Source organism: Pituophis catenifer, unplaced genomic scaffold (assembly GCF_029215685.1).
Source record: "Pituophis catenifer annectens isolate HBS135680 unplaced genomic scaffold, rPitCat1.0.hap2 SCAF_5, whole genome shotgun sequence".
Classification (NCBI taxonomy): Eukaryota; Metazoa; Chordata; class Lepidosauria; order Squamata; family Colubridae; genus Pituophis; species Pituophis catenifer.
In genome coordinates, this window is record NW_027256885.1 from 40226725 (window position 1) to 40242622 (window position 15898).

The 15898-nt window shown below is 44.5% G+C and overlaps 1 pseudogene; it reads left to right on the plus strand.

The window, feature by feature from the left end:
* Positions 1–15453, plus strand: part of LOC139317665 (E3 SUMO-protein ligase KIAA1586-like) — a 51128-nt pseudogene extending 35675 nt beyond the window's left edge.
* The last annotated feature ends 445 nt before the right edge of the window (positions 15454–15898 follow it).

Consider the following 15898-nt stretch of genomic DNA (forward strand, 5'->3'; position numbering starts at 1 on the left):
TTGTTCCAGGCGTGTGGCTGTAGTAAGGGGCTGGAAATCTGAAAACCTCCTTTCTGCCACCTTCTCAGCAAAATACATTTTGTATTTGTTTTTCTTCTGTTTCGGCATCTTAGCAAAAATATTAGCGTACCTCAGTAGCTAAAAACTAATTGCCTATGCGCTCTTATCAGAAATAACAAAACAAGGAAAAAAGCCATAAATCAACCGTCCGAGCTACCAGATGTCAGGGCATTGATTAATCCCATGTTTGGCTCTGGGACAAATCACCCTGGTTAATTAGAGGATGGATCGTGGCTCCTCCTTGTTGCAATATTCTGAAAAAGAAACGCGAAGAAAAGTTTCTAATAAAACTCATTTATTTGTTATAAAGAAAATAAAACACCTCACTAACTAAGAAAAGTAATTGCTACATTTTTGAAATAATTCTTGCCGGCTATTTCTCAGCCGGACCTTTCTGGAAAGAGAACAAAGGAAAGAGTGTGTGAAGCAAGTGAAAGAATGCAGACATGCGTAGTAACTTTTGATAACAATTCTTGGCAAGGTACGGAAAGTCAGATAGTCCAGAAATATGAAGCTCAGCTGGTAAATAAAATAACGCAGTGACAATAAACACCACCAATTAACATGGTTTCAGCAACAATATCTCCATTTTTAACTATATAACTTGCTTTTTCGAGGTGCTGGACCTGGAACTTTAATACTCTAGACAAGTGACTCTGACTAAGCAAACTACTATTTGCTGTTGGTATATAATAAACATCAGGAATGAATGCATCGAGCTCTTCAACATAAACAGTTCCTTTTCCTACGACCTGACAAGGATGATTGGAAAAAGAATAAAGTTCACGTAGTTCAGGTTCAGGCTCGTGCATCTCTGTGAAAAGTTCCTTTGTGTAGGTAACATGCAATGCTGCGCCACTATCCAAAGTCCACATAAGTCGTCTGTCGTATTCTGGACGAGGTTGTGGATCATTGGTTAAAGCCAATGTGGCGAGTGGAGCTTGCGGATCACGCCTTGGACCACGACGACCTTGTCTTCTGCCTCTTCCTCTGCCTCCTCTGGAGTCTGTTCCTCTGGGCTGGTACGTGATGGGTGCTGGAAATCGTTGGGGACAATCCCGGGTGGCATGTCCCACACGATTACAGATGTAGCATCTTGGCATCCTTGGAACGTAGGCTCTTCCTCAGAAGGGACGCCTCGCTGGAGCTCTTGATGCGGGTGGTCCTCTCAAATGTGGCATGGCTAGCATAAATGCCTCTTCTTCAGTTAAAATTCTGCATGCATGATCCACTGTGCATTGAGCAATAGGCACTTGATTAATCTTTGTAATGGCATCTTTCCATTCATAATTCAATGAGTTAATAACAATGCTGATCATTTGAATATCATCAATAAGATAGCCTCTTTCTCTCAATTCCTTTCTCATTCCTTTCATTTTTGTTAAATGTTCTCCAATATATTCACCAGGTTTTAATCTCGAACCATGGAACTCAGACAATAGCAAACATGTAGATTCAATTGAAACAGGCCGGTAGCATGTTTCTAATTTGTTGGGCAGTTGCATCAGGTAGAAAAGTAACCTGCAGTTCAGTATCCATGGACATTAATAATGTTGTGCATGCTTTAGTATCTAAGTCTCTCATTGCAGGAGTCCATGGCTGGCCAGGAGGATTAAACACCATGCAATGGGTACCTTCTCTACGGAGTAAAAGTCCAACCTCACTGACCCATGCTTTATAATTTTGTCCTGAATGCTTTAATTTTGAATCACCAGCCAGTGGAACAACAGAAGATGCCTGTTGAGGAACATGCATTTGAGGTGCTGGTAAAAACACCTGTGGTTGAACCTGAGGCTGCTGTACTTGAACCTGCGGCTGCTGTACTACAGCTGCCACTGGTGCTTGAGCTGCAATATTAATATGGCCTGCTGGAGGGACTGGCACTTGTCTTTGCTGCATTAAGCGTTGTTGTGTCCCATCTGCACCACCAGGGGGGTGCTAAAATTTGAGCCTGTGAAGGCACAGTTGCAGCCTGAAGAACTGATTGATTTAGAGACATCGTTGAAAAAGTTCGCTGTAATTGTTGTAAATGCTCTTGCAACATGGGAAGCAATTCAGCTTTATCTTGTAAATTATTTCCACCAGCAGATGGTGCTACAACATTAGTTTCATTTGCTGCTGTAGCAGCTTCGTGTGTAATCTGAGAAGGCACAACATCACGAGTCAATTGTGATGTCACAGCTTTCTGTTCTGATTCGCCTGACACAAAACCCTCCTGTGTGAGTGGCTTTGGCTTCGAAGAAGGCAAAATGGAGGACTCAGGAATTTGAAAAAGACGAGAGTCCTTCTTATCTGGCTTGAGCATAGAAACAAACGGTTTTGCCTTGTGCAGCTCATGTTCTAAAACCTCTATTTGATCACAATAACTTTTCACAGCCTTCTCATGCAGGGTTTGTTCAGGGCTCAGATGAGAATAATGAATTTCACCTATCTCTTTGGGTAAAGAAAACCCAGCCGCTTGTGGAATTTTAGGTTTGGCACCAAGCCTTTCAAATTCCAGAGCTTCTTTAGAAATTGGCTGTGAGCATGCAAAATCAGAAGAGGGCGTCACTGACCTCAGTACGTCGTCTTCAGGATAAGCTCCCCCAACAGCACCTTCATCAAGCCTGGTCGCTGAAGCAAGTGGGGTTTGAAAAGTTGAAAGCCTGTGTAAAATTCTTTTCACTGTTTCATCAGAGAGAGTTATGTCTTCAGCAGACTGTGCTCTTCATTTGGTTTTCTTTTTCTTTCTTGGCATATTTGCAGTAAATAATCAGCGTTCCTCGGTCGCTGACTAATCTATCTGCTTAATAGCCTATTCGCTTATCAGTTGAGCAACAGCCAAGGAAAACAAAATAAACCAAACCAGCCCCTGCTACCATTGTCGAAGCGTGAATCAGCCTCGTTCCTGCTCCCCCCCCCGGGGAAACTGTAATTAATTAGAGGTGAATGGATCTTGTTTTCCATGGAGTATACTTTCAAAGAAAGAAAACCTGAAGTATATATTCTAAGAAACATTTTATTATGTTTTTCCACAGCCGGAGGCCGCCTGAGGATTGGAGCATCACGCGGCGAGATTTTAAGCCTGGGGGGGTTGCCCGAAGAGTTGTAAGACGTGTCGGGCACCCCCGAAGATTTCTTGGACCCCACCAGGCTTGTTTATGACGCTGGCGATGACGGCGCGGTGGCTATGGCGGCGATGGCGATGGCTGTGGTTTATCTGGCGGGCAGAGGGCGCTGGCGACCCCCCCTTGGAATTGGAGTTGGGGGGCAACGAAACAGCAAGAGGGCGCTGGCGACCCCCCCCTTGGTGTTGGAGCTGGTGGAGACAGGGGGGGGAACGAAACAATAAGAGGACGCTGGCGACCCCCCCTGGAGTTGGAGTTCGGGGGGGCAACGAAACAACAAGAGTGGGAGACCTGCAACCACGGTTGGGGCTAGGACCTGGTGTGATATCTTTTCCCAGGCCTAGGAGGCCTCAAATTGTGGTTGTGTGGGGGCTGGGGGCTTGAGACAACTGCCCCATTTTTTGCCCCATCTCTCTCTCCTCCAGCGTTCCCCTTTAAAATTGGGCCCATTTGTACCAGCTGTTAGCCTGTGGGACTCACCTGTCGCTATGCTTATCACTATCTAAACCCCCCTGACTATGGAGAGGGCTATTCTATCTGAATCGGAGGATGGTACATTGCTGCATCCCGTCGGCTGAGCGGGCTGGACATCTGTTTGACCACCGTGAGAGGGTGGCCTGGATGTCGGGGCCCCTGGGGGCTGAACCGGGATGTCTTTACATATATGCACTTTGTCAGCAGAGGGGATTTGACCATCGGAACAACCGCCGTGAGAGGGTGGTTTTTGGACCTGACCCCCGGATGCTGGCTGTTTGCATTGGTTCATCGCTGCCATCTCACCACAAGAGGGGGCTGACCAGCTGACCTAATCAACTGTGAGAGGGTGGTAGGATCTATTGCCGCTTGGACTGTGGTCGTCTTGGTTCCGGACTTTGTCCCCTGTTGTGAGGGGACAGTGGACTTTGTCCTGTAAATATGTATTTGAGATCCCCCATTTCTTTGTCTTCTCCCCTGGTCCTTTCTATTGACCCTTAGGATATGGTCGTGCTCACCCGTTACGGTCAAGATGTACTCAACAGCAGAGCTTCTTGGTCTGTGAGACTCCCCCCTCTCACAGGCTTGGCCCTCCACTCTATCAAGGGCCTACCTCGATGATGGGCTTTGGAACCCCGAGAGGTGGCATGCCGCAAAGAGGGGGTTGCGGGGTTTTTTAAAATTGTCTCTGTTTAAATTTTTAAGGGGTCTGGGGAGGGGGGAGGGGGGTTTTAGGGTCGTGGGTTGGGGGATAACCCACCAAGGGGAGGGGCGGGCCGGGCCAGGATGCGTGGCGGGGGGTGGGGGGGATCTGGGGGTAATGGGGGGGTCAAGCTTGTCCAGACTGTGTTTCCACCATTGGTACTGTGAGTGGGAGGGGTAGATATGGTGGGAGCAGGGGGCCATATCATGTTAAGGGAGCACGCACCCGCTGTCTTCAAGCGGTAGGGCGCTCCGGCCCCCAAAGCTCTACTCGTTTTCCAGGTTGCACAGACCCTCAGGGCCTGGGCCTTCGACTGATGTTGTGCAATGCCAGGTCTGTAGTAAATAAAGCCCCCCTCATTTGTGATCTTGTTCAGGAGGGGGGAGCGGACCTGGCGGGTATTACGGAGACCTGGTTGTGCCCGGAGGGAGGGGTCCCTCTGGTAGAAATGTGCCCACCAGGCTTCCATGCATTCCATCAGCCGAGGCCACAGGGGAGGGGCGGGGGAGTAGCAGTTATTATTAGAGAAGGCCTTAGGCCGAGGGAGACCACTGTTCCTCAGACGGCCGGTTGTGAGTCCCTCCTTGTGAAGTGGGGCCATGGGGTTCAGATGGGTTTGCTGATCACGTACCTGGCTCCCTGCCACGTGGCTGCAGCCCTGCCTGAGCTACTCAACGTTATCGCCGCGGTGGCGGTTGATACCCCCAGACTTATGGTCATGGGGGATTTTAACCTGCCATCCGTGGGTGAGGCGTCTGAGGTGGCTCAGGAGTTCATGGCTTCCATGATGGCCATGGACCTGACCCAGCTAATTCATGGCCCTACGCACATGGGGGGAAACACACTGGACTTAGTTTTTGTCTCTGGACAGTGGTTGAGTGATCTTGAGATAGGGGACATAGTCACCGAGCCCTTGTCATGGTCGGATCACTCTCTCCTTCGCCTTGACCTTCAAACCGCGGTACCCTGCCGCAGGGAGGCGGAACCAGTAAGATGGTACCGCCCCAGGCACCTGATGGCACCTGATAGGTTCCAGATGGAGCTTGGGCCAATCCCTGAGGATCTTGCTCACACCTCGACTGGAGACCTAGCGGCCGCCTGGGATAGGGCGGCTGCTGGAGCTCTGGACCGAGTCGTGCCTTTGCGGCCTCTGACCCGGCGCCAATCTCACCTGGCTCCTTGGTTCACCGAGGAGCTAAGGGAGATGAAGCGCCGAAAAAGACACCTAGAGAGTAGTTGGAGGGCTAGTCTTTCTGAATCGGACCGGACACTGGTAAGATCTCATATTAAGAATTACCTAGTGGCGATAAAAGCAGCAAAATGTACTCATTTTGCTGCTCTTATTGCGTCATCAGATAATCGCCCGGCCGCCCTGTTTAGGGTGACCCACTCCCTGCTCCACCAGGAAGCGTGGGAGGACCCCTTGGAGGGAAGAGCCGAGGATTTTGTTCAATATCTGCATGACAAAATCACTCAGATTCGGGAAGGTCTGGACTCCGACTGGGTAGGTCCAGCGAGGGTGACGGAGGCAGGTCTTGAGAATGTTATCTGGGATGAGTTTGATCCTGTGACCCCAGATGACGTGGACAGGATTCTGGGCAGATTGAACGCGACCACATGTTTGTTGGACCCGTGTCCCTCCTGGTTAGTGCTGGCTTCCCGGGAGGTGACGCGAGTCTGGCTCCAGGGGATTATAAATGCTTCATTGGGTGAGGGTGCCTTCCCCGCCACCTTGAAGTAGGTGGTGGTGAGGCCTCTCATCAAGAAGCTCTCCCTGGACCCAGCAGTATTGGCTAATTATCGTCCAGTCTCCAACCTTCGCTTTGTTGCGAAGGTTGTTGAGAGCATGGTTGTGCGACAGCTTCCCCAGTACCTGGATGAAACGTCGTATCTAGATACGTTCCAGTCGGGTTTCAGGCCTGGGTACAGCACGGAAACGGCATTGGTCGCGTTGGTTGATGATCTCTGGAGGGCTCGGGACAGGGGGTGCTCCTCTGTCCTGGTCCTGTTAGATCTCTCAGCGGCTTTTGATACCATCGACCATGGTATCATGCTGCACCGGTTGGAAGAGTTTGGGGTGGGAGGCACCGTACTACGGTTGTTCTCCTCCTTTCTCTCCGACCGGTCGCAGTCTGTGTTGACAGGGGGGCAGAGGTCGACCCCGAGGCCCCTCATATGTGGGGTGCCACAGGGGTCGGTCCTCTTGCCCCTTTTGTTCAACATTTATGTAAAGCCGCTGGGCAAGATCATCCGTGGTTTTGGGGTGAAGTACCATCAGTATGCTGACGACACCCAGCTGTACATCTCCACCCCGGACCACCCCAACGATGCCCTTGAAGTGATGTCCCGGTGCCTGGAGGCCGTACGGATCTGGATGGGGAGAAGCAGGCTCAGGCTCAACCCATCCAAGACTGAGTGGCTGTGGTTTCCGACGTCCCGATATAGTCAGCTGGTCCCATCGCTGACTATTGGGGCGAATCATTGGCCCCCACGGAAAGGGCTCACAACTTGGGTGTCCTCCTGGATTCATGGCTGTCCTTAAAAGAGCATGTGACGGCCGTGACCGGGAGGATTTTTTATCAGGTTCGCCTGATTCGCCAGTTGCGTCCCTTTCTAGATCGGGACTCTCTACACACAGTCACTCACACCCTCATCACCTCTCGTCTGGACTATTGTAACGCTGTCGACATGGGGCTCCCCTTGAGGTGCACTCGGAGGCTCCAACTGGCGCAGAGTGCGGCCGCACGGGTGGTTATGGGAGCAACGTGGAGTTCCCATGTAACACCTCTCCTGCGCGAGCTGCACTGGCTTCCGGTGGTCTTCCGAGTGCGCTTCAAGGTTCTGGTTATCACCTTTAAAGCACTCCATGGCTTAGGACCTGGTTATCTATGGGACTGCCTGCTACCACCAATAGCCTCCCACCGGCCAGTACGCTCCCATAGAGAGGGGCTCCTTCAGGTGCCGTCGGCCAAAGAATGTCGACTGGCGGCCCCTAGGGGGAGAGCCTTCTCTGTGGGGGTACCTACGATCTGGAACGAGATACGGAGGATCCCGGATCTGCGCACCTTCCGTCGCGCACTTAAGACTTTCCTATTCCATCAAGCTGGCCTGGCCTAAATCTTCTCCCCTTTTAAATGTAAATTTTTAAATGTAAGTTTTAATTTGTTTTAAATTATGGAGTATTTTAAATTCAGCCAAATTATTTAATTCGTTTTTAATTCATTTTAAATTTTTTGTATTTATGTGTTTTATCTCATGGCTGTTCACCGCCCTGAGTCCTTCGGGAGAAGGGCGGTATAGAAATTTAATAAAATAAATAAATAAATAAATAAATAAATAAATAAATAAATAATAAAAGTAAAAAAGTAGCTAACTACATCTTACCAGCAGTTATCTCAGGGACGGATAAAGGAAGATCAGGAAGTTAGAAAAGAAAAGAATATAGACATGCGCAGTAGTCCAATGTCTCACAAGACCAGTCTTATCTCAGTTACTACAGATAAGTTCTCTGGCAGACTACCGTACTGCTCAGAATGGAAGCTCAGCTGGCAAACACTTAACACAGTGACACTCTTCGCTGAAGAGGTTGTAGAAAAAATGGTTTTAAAAGTAAAAAAAAAATTGGCCATGCCCACCGTCACATTACCCCACAACCACCAAGCCACGCCCACAGAACCAGTAGTAACAAATTTTAGATTTCACCACTGGTACTTTCCCAGTCTGTGAGGGTTTCTGTCGAATAGTCGGGGTGTATTCTATCTAAATTTGTTCTCAGCCAGCGACCCATAAGTAGTTCGGATGGGCTCTTTCTGGTGGCTACACAGGGAGTGACATGTTGGTTGAACAAATACTTATCAAGTTTCTCCTGATAGTCCCCTGGACCCATTCGAGTCAAGGCCTCTTTCGTCATTTGCACCATTCGCTCCACCTGCCCGTTACTCACGGGGTGAAATGGCACAACCAGGGCATGACATATTCCTCAGTTTACTAGGAATACTTCTAATGCCATTGCCATAAATTGCGGCCCATTGTCCGATACCAACACGTCCAGCAACCCATGTGTTGCAAACATTTTGTTTAATACTCTCACAACAGCGTCCATCATGGTTGACCTCATGATGGCCACCTCCAGCCATTTGGAATAGGCATCCACAACAATTAGGAAGGACAACCCCTTTATCGGCCCTGCAAAATTGAGATGTATTCTAGACCAGGGGCTTTTCAGTTTTTCCCAGTCCCATGGTGGTGCTGCAGGAGGTGCCGGTCTCGATTCATGGCATGCTTGACACAAGGCCACCCGCTCCGCAATATCTCTATCTATATTTGGCCACCACAGATAACTACGGGCCAACGCCTTCATCCTTACAATTCCGGGGTGGCCTTCGTGTAGAGTCTCTAATAATGATTTCCTTAGCCTTGAGGGTATCACTACCTGATTCCCCCACAATAGGCAACCCTTCTACACTGAAAGTTCGTATTGCCTTGCCCTGAATGGCTTAAACTCTACACTGCCTGTCTCTTTAGGCCATCCCCTCCACACCCAGTTTAACACTTGCATGATTGTTCAGTCTTTTCTCGACTGGGTTGCCACTTCCGCGGCCGTAACAAGAACGGACAGTATGGTCTCAATCAGCAGTACTGATACTGCTGGTGCTGGATCCTCCACTAGATTAGGTAGCGGACATCGGCTTAGGCCGTCAGCATGGCCCAGTTCTATGCTGGGTCGATGTATAAGTCGATAACTATATACTGCTAAGAACTCTGTCCAAAGCGTCATTCTTGGGGACAGGACCTGTGGTGTTTGCCGGTCCCCCGCGATTAGTCCCAAAAGTGGCATATGATCTGTCATTAAATCAAATCTCCTTCCATAAACATATTCATGAAATCTCTTAATTCCAGCCACCACAGCCAACGCCTCTTTATCAAGTTGGCTGTAGTTTCTCTCGGCAGATGATAATGTCCTGGAAAAGAACGCTATTGGAGCCTCACGATTGTCTGGAAGGCAAAACTCAAAACTCCCCTGACTCCAAACGGGGATGCATCACACGTCAGGACTAACAGCAGACGTTCATTAAACTGAACTAAGACGCTATCCGAGGAAATCATTTTTTTTACCCCCACAAATGCAGCTGCCTATCTGCGTCCCCATACCCACGGCACCTTTTTCCCCAATAGTCGATGTAGTGGTTCAGCGACAGATGCCTTTTGTTGCAAAAACACACTATAGAAATTGAGGAGCCCTAAAAAGGCCTGGAGTTCCATCTTATTCCTTGGTGTTCGCGCAGCCTGTATTGCTTGTACTTTCTCCTTGGTGGGGTGCAATCTGGACACATCGACCAGGTATCCCAGGAACTCAAGTTGATTTACTGCTACATTACACTTTTCTTCCTTTACCTTTAGTCCAGCCTCTTGAAATCTTTGTAGCACTTGTCGTAGTCATTCAAATAATTCTGTTTTATTGGTAGTGGAGATGAGCATGTCATCAAAATAGGGCACAACCCCAGGGATGCCATATAACAAACGTTCCATCAGGCTTTGAAACAACCCTGGGGCCACACTCACCCCAAACTGTAGGCAGTGACAACGGAACGCCCCCCGATGTGTTATGATTGTTTGGGCTTCTGCAGTGGCGTCATCTACAGGGAGCTGCTGATATGCTTGGGCAAGTTCTAACTTTGCAAAGATCTTACACACACACACACCCCAACGAATGTAACAAGTGCTGCACCACTGCTAACGGATAAGCATTATGTTGAAGAGCCCTATTCAACGTACATTTATAATCTGCGCAAATTCGGACTGACCCATCTGGTTTCACTGGTGTCACGATAGGGGTCTCCCACTTGGTGTGGTCCACTGGTTCCAGTACACCTTGCTGAATCAATTTATCTAGTTGTTCGTCAACTTTGGGCTTTAGTGCAAATGGCACCCTCCTCGGTTTCATTCTTATTGGTGCCACCTTGGGGTCCAAACTGAAGGATATCGGGGTACCCCTATATTCTCCCAACTTTCCATCAAACACATTGGCGAACTCTTTACTCAACTCTCCGATGGTTTCTCCCTGGATTTTATGAACCCCGGTAATCTCGATCCCCAATGCTGCAAACTAATCCAGTCCCAGGAGGTTAGGCAGTGCACCTTCAACAACAACCAATTTAAGTGGCCCGGAGAAGTCTTTATATTCTACGTGGAACGTTCTGCTACCCTTAATGGGGATATTATTTCCTTGATAATCTCTCAAATGAATACGACTACGTATAAGCTTCTTATCATCATCATCATCATGATTATTTCCCTCATCTTCAGTGTCCTCCCATAATTCCACCTCTCCCCAATGGACGGTTTCCCCCCTTCTAGCTGCCAGGGGGCTGCCTGACTTCTGTATCTCTTCTGTCAATCTATTCGATGATTTGGCGGCTTGCACCTCCTCTACTGCTGTCTGTAGCGTTAACGTTGGTTTCGCCAATAATCGTCTTTGTAACCGAACATCCCAAACCCCACAGACCAATCTGTCTCAAAGGGCTTCCTCTAAGTTGCTAAATTCACAATAGATAGCTGCTTTCCTGAGGGCTGCCATATAACAGCTGATAGACTCACCCTCCGCCTGGTCCCTATGGTAAAAAGCATGTCTTCTAGCAATACAAGTTGGTCAAGGAGCATAATGTTCACTCAATTTGCTTAATAATATGTCCCAAGGAACTGTCTGCAGGGATTGGGGCGCAATGAGGGCCCTCACCGTCTCAAACACTTCTTTTCCACAAATGCTCAAAAAAAGTGCTCATTTACGATTGTGATATTTGTATAGTCATTAGCTTCCAATATACAGTCAAAAAGGATTAGATAAGAATCCCACGTCTGTGTTTCAGGATCAAACTGTGGTGAGTTAGCCATTCTCTTTCCAAAACAAACAGTCTCCACTCACACGTGCCTCTTTTATCTCTACGTTGGCTCAGGGCCCAGCAATCCCACCTTCGTCGCCAATGTTTTGCAGATAATGACTCAGTACAACCAACATGCAATTTCCAGCTGATAGCCCCTTTTAAAAGAAAACTATCAGCCTTTAGCAAATAACATTAAAATATGTCCCGTACCTGCGTGGCAGAAGAAAAGTCTCTGCTCACGCCTGCGCGGACATAACAATATATATATAGATATGTATAATTGTATAGAAATAAGGTATAAATTATTGTTATTATATTATGTTTAAATAACGTATAAGGTTTAAGGAATATATTAGTATATTATCATTAGTATATTATGTATTAGTTTAAAGTGTTGGAAGATGCTTGGGACCAGTGATGTCATATCTCTGTCCAATGTTTTTAATTTTTAATTATTAATAAAAAACTTTTTTAAAAAAAGAAACACCTAGAAGAAGAATATAGAAGAGCTGAAGCAGAGTTTCAGAGGGAACCTCAAAAAAGGGAGCTAAAGCAACAAATGGACTTAATTAAACATAAACTGAATATGCTCGAGAAGGAGGAGTTGGCGAGAGACATAAAAAAAACTAACCAAAATTTCTTTGAGAATGCAAATAAACCAGGGAGGTGGTTAGCATATAAATTGAAGAAACATAAAGAGAAATTATGGATGAGTAAACTGCAAAATGAGGAAGGAGAGATGTGCTATCAGAATGAGCAGAAAAAGAATATAGTGCAGAAATATTATAAGAAACTGTATGATGATATAGAGAGATATTCAGAAGATAAAGCAATAAAGTGTTTAAGGAAAGCCTCACTGCCTAAAATTTCAGAAGAAACAAAAAATATGTTAAATGAGGAAATAAGGATGCCAGAATTAATAGAGGCAATAAAAAAACAAAAGAATAATAAAACACCAGGCTTGGATGGGTTGCCAGTAGAAATGTATAAAGAACTACAGGACACGTTTGGACAAGTGTTACTTGAGATATACAATGCAGTGTTAAATGATGCAAAGATTCCACTATCATGGGTAGAAGCAAATATTACATTGATTCCGAAAGAAAACACTGATTTAACTTTAATTAAAAACTATAGGCCTATCTCGTTGTTGAATACAGATTATAAAATATTTATGTCAATAATAGCTGAAAGACTGAAAAGGTTTTTAAATGAGTTCATACATGTGGATCAAAATGGCTTTCTGCCAAAAAGACAAATTAGGAACAATATGAGAATAATACTTGATACGCTAGAATATTATGAAATACATAGCGAGATGCAAGCGGTATTGATGTTCCTAGATGCCCAAAAAGCCTTCGATAATGTCAAATGGAATTTTAGGCTGCAACAACTAAGATATATGGATTTTGGTGATAAATTTTTAAATATGTTCATGACAATATATTCCAAACAAGAGGCCAGAGTAATAGTGAATGGAGAGGCGACACAAAATTTTAAAATCTGGAAAGGCACAAGACAAGGGTGTCCACTATCCCCGTTATTTATATTGACTTTGGAAATACTAACAAGAATAATAAGAAAAGACACACAGATTAAAGGATTGGAAATTAAAGGAGAAAGTTATAAATTGCAAGCTTTTGCGGACAATTTAGTTTTCATTCTAGAGGAACCAATGCAATCGTGTTTGAGGCTTATGGAGGTACTGGAGGAATACAGAGAAGTAGCCGGACTAAAAGTAAATAAGGAGAAAACCAAAATGATAGCTAAGAATATGACTAACAAACAGAAAGATGATTTGACCAAGGGAATAAATATTCAATTAGCAAAAAAGGTGAAGTATCTAGGGATCTATTTGATGGCAAGGTGCATATCGATTAAGGAGGACAATTATATTAAATTATTAAATCAGTTAAAGGCAGACTTGGAAAGATGGAAAACCATTCAACCCTCCTTTATGGGTAGAATAGCGACAATCAAAATGAGTGTTCTGCCAAAATTATTTTTTCTATTCCAAAATATACCTATAAAATTAGAGAGAAAGTACTCTGATAATCTGAATAAAATTGTGTTGAAATTTATATGGCAGGGGAAAAAATCAAGAATTAAATTGAAACTACTTCAGGAGGCCAAAGAAAGAGGAGGGTTTGGTTTGCCCGATTGGGAACTATATTACCAAGTGGCAGCGATCACCTGGGTCAAAGAATGGATAACCCTAAGAAACAAAAGACTATTAACAGTAGAAGGTCACGATATTCAAGCAGGATGGCATGCATTCCTCTGGTATGAAAGACATAAGGCACATCAATACTTCCAAAGACATTATATAAGATAGGCTCTATTGGGGATATGGAACAAAATAAAAAACAGAAATATAGGGAAATACTGATCTGGCTCTCCACCCTGGAAGCAGTGGTATATCCAAATGTTATAAACTGGGGAAAAATTATAACATATAAAGATATATTAAAAGAACAGGGGGGATTAAAATCGAGACGGCAACTAAAAGAACAAGGATTGGAATTAGAATGGTGGTCATACTTACAAATTCAGTCAAGTTATATAAAAGATATGAGAACATGGGGCATCAACAGAAATTTAACAGCATTAGATAAACTTTTATTGGGGACAGAGGAGAAAATGATCAAAGCAATGTATAAATTTTTATTAGAATACAAAATGGAGGAAGAGTGTGTTAAAGAGATGATGGTGGTATGGGCAAAGAACTTTGGGTACAATATCGAACTGGAAAAGTGGGAAAAATTGTGGGAAAAGAACAGGAAATTAACTCTGGTCACATCGTACAAAGAGAACTTATATAAAATGTTCTGTAGGTGGCACCTACCACCAGCCAGGCTAGCCAAAATGTACAAAAATGTATCACCTAAATGCTGGAAATGTGACCAAATACCGGGCACCTACTACCACATGTGGTGGACATGTAGAAAAGCAAAAGAATATTGGCAAAAGATTCTAAGGTGGTTGGAAGAAATGACCGGACAGAGGTTGGAACTCAAACCAGAAATATTCCTATTAGGAATTATTAAAGAAGAACCCTTATTAAAGGGTTAACATATTTAATACTGCATATCATAACAGCTGTGAGAATAGTTTATGCCCAACAATGGAAGAGTGGAAATATACCTAAAGAAAGGGAAATAACAAAGAAAACACTTGACTGTGCAGAATGTGATAGACTGATGCTAAAACTGAAAAATAAAGGAGAGACAGAGTACTATGAGATTTGGAATAGATTTTACCAATGGTTAGACTTAAGGAGTGGAAGTCGGAATGAATAAGAACAAGGATGCATAGATTGAAACAAGACACAATATATGTAATATATTATGTAATTGTAATTGTAATTGTAAACGTGTAGAAGAGGTTAAGTATGTGTATATAATTAGTAAGTAGTAATGTATATTGAATACATAAGAGACGTGTGTTACACTTTGTATGGTGGAGATATCGCCAAGACGGTTCCACCATGTCCAATTTTTTGTAACAATAAAGGTTTTTTATAATTAAAAAAAGAAAAAAAAGAAAAGTTGATGGACTAATTACTTCAGAAACCTTCAAAAATATAAAATTTGTAGAAAATCATCGATTTGTTGGACTTCATCGGGAAAGACTTTTAGAAAGCATCATAACAAATTTGCAGAAAAGACTAATGGACTGTGAACATTTAAAGACAGGTAGCCAATTGCAAGACACCATGAATAAATTACAATTTCTACATTTTTTGGTGCCAGAGTACTGGGATATTGCAGAAGTAGTAGTTCCATGGACAGCAGCTGAAGAACAACTGCGCACATTTCGTGACATTTTCAATTACAACATTAACATCAACGACTATAGAGATTTTGTGGAGAATGTGTTAAAAGATTCAAAGAACTATGCAATTCCTGACAGTATTAAACAAGCTAAAGATATTGTCAGAACAATTGCTGTAAGTTCTGCAGAAGCGGAAAGGGGTTTTTCGAAAATGAGCATCATGTGTTCAGAGAGCAGAAGTCGCCTAACCGTTTCTAATTTAACCAACCTGATGACTATCAATGTTACTGGCCTACCTCTTACAAAATGGGACCCTATTCTTGCAGTGAAAAAGTGGTTAAGAGCACACCATCACACAGCCAATGATCCAAGAATCAAGATCAAGAAAAGTGGAAGTGAGGAGAGTGCCACTGAAAAAACGATGTGGAAACATCTTAAAGTTAAAGACTACTAACACTTTTATGTAAGTATTTGTGTACCTCTTATTGTTTTGTGTACTTCATTTATTCTTATTTAAGTATTAAATGCTTAAATTTGTATATCATGGTATATCTTCTTTTTGTAGGTCATTATTATCATTGGTGCAAAGAAGTGACGTTGAAGACAACACTTTTATTGCTCTTATGTAAGTATTTGTGTAACTCTTATTGTTTTGTGTACTACTTTTATTCTTATTTAAGTTTCTTGTTAGTTGCGAAGTCGTGTCCGACCCATCGCAACCCCATGGACAATGTTCCTCCAGGCCTTCCTGTCCTCTACCATCCTCTGGAGTCCATTTAAGCTCACACCTACTGCTTCAGTGACTCCATCCAGCCACCTCATTCTCTGTCGTCCCCTTCTTCTTTTGCCCTCAATCTTTCCCAGCATTAGCTAGGACTCCAGTGAGTCCTTCCTTCTCT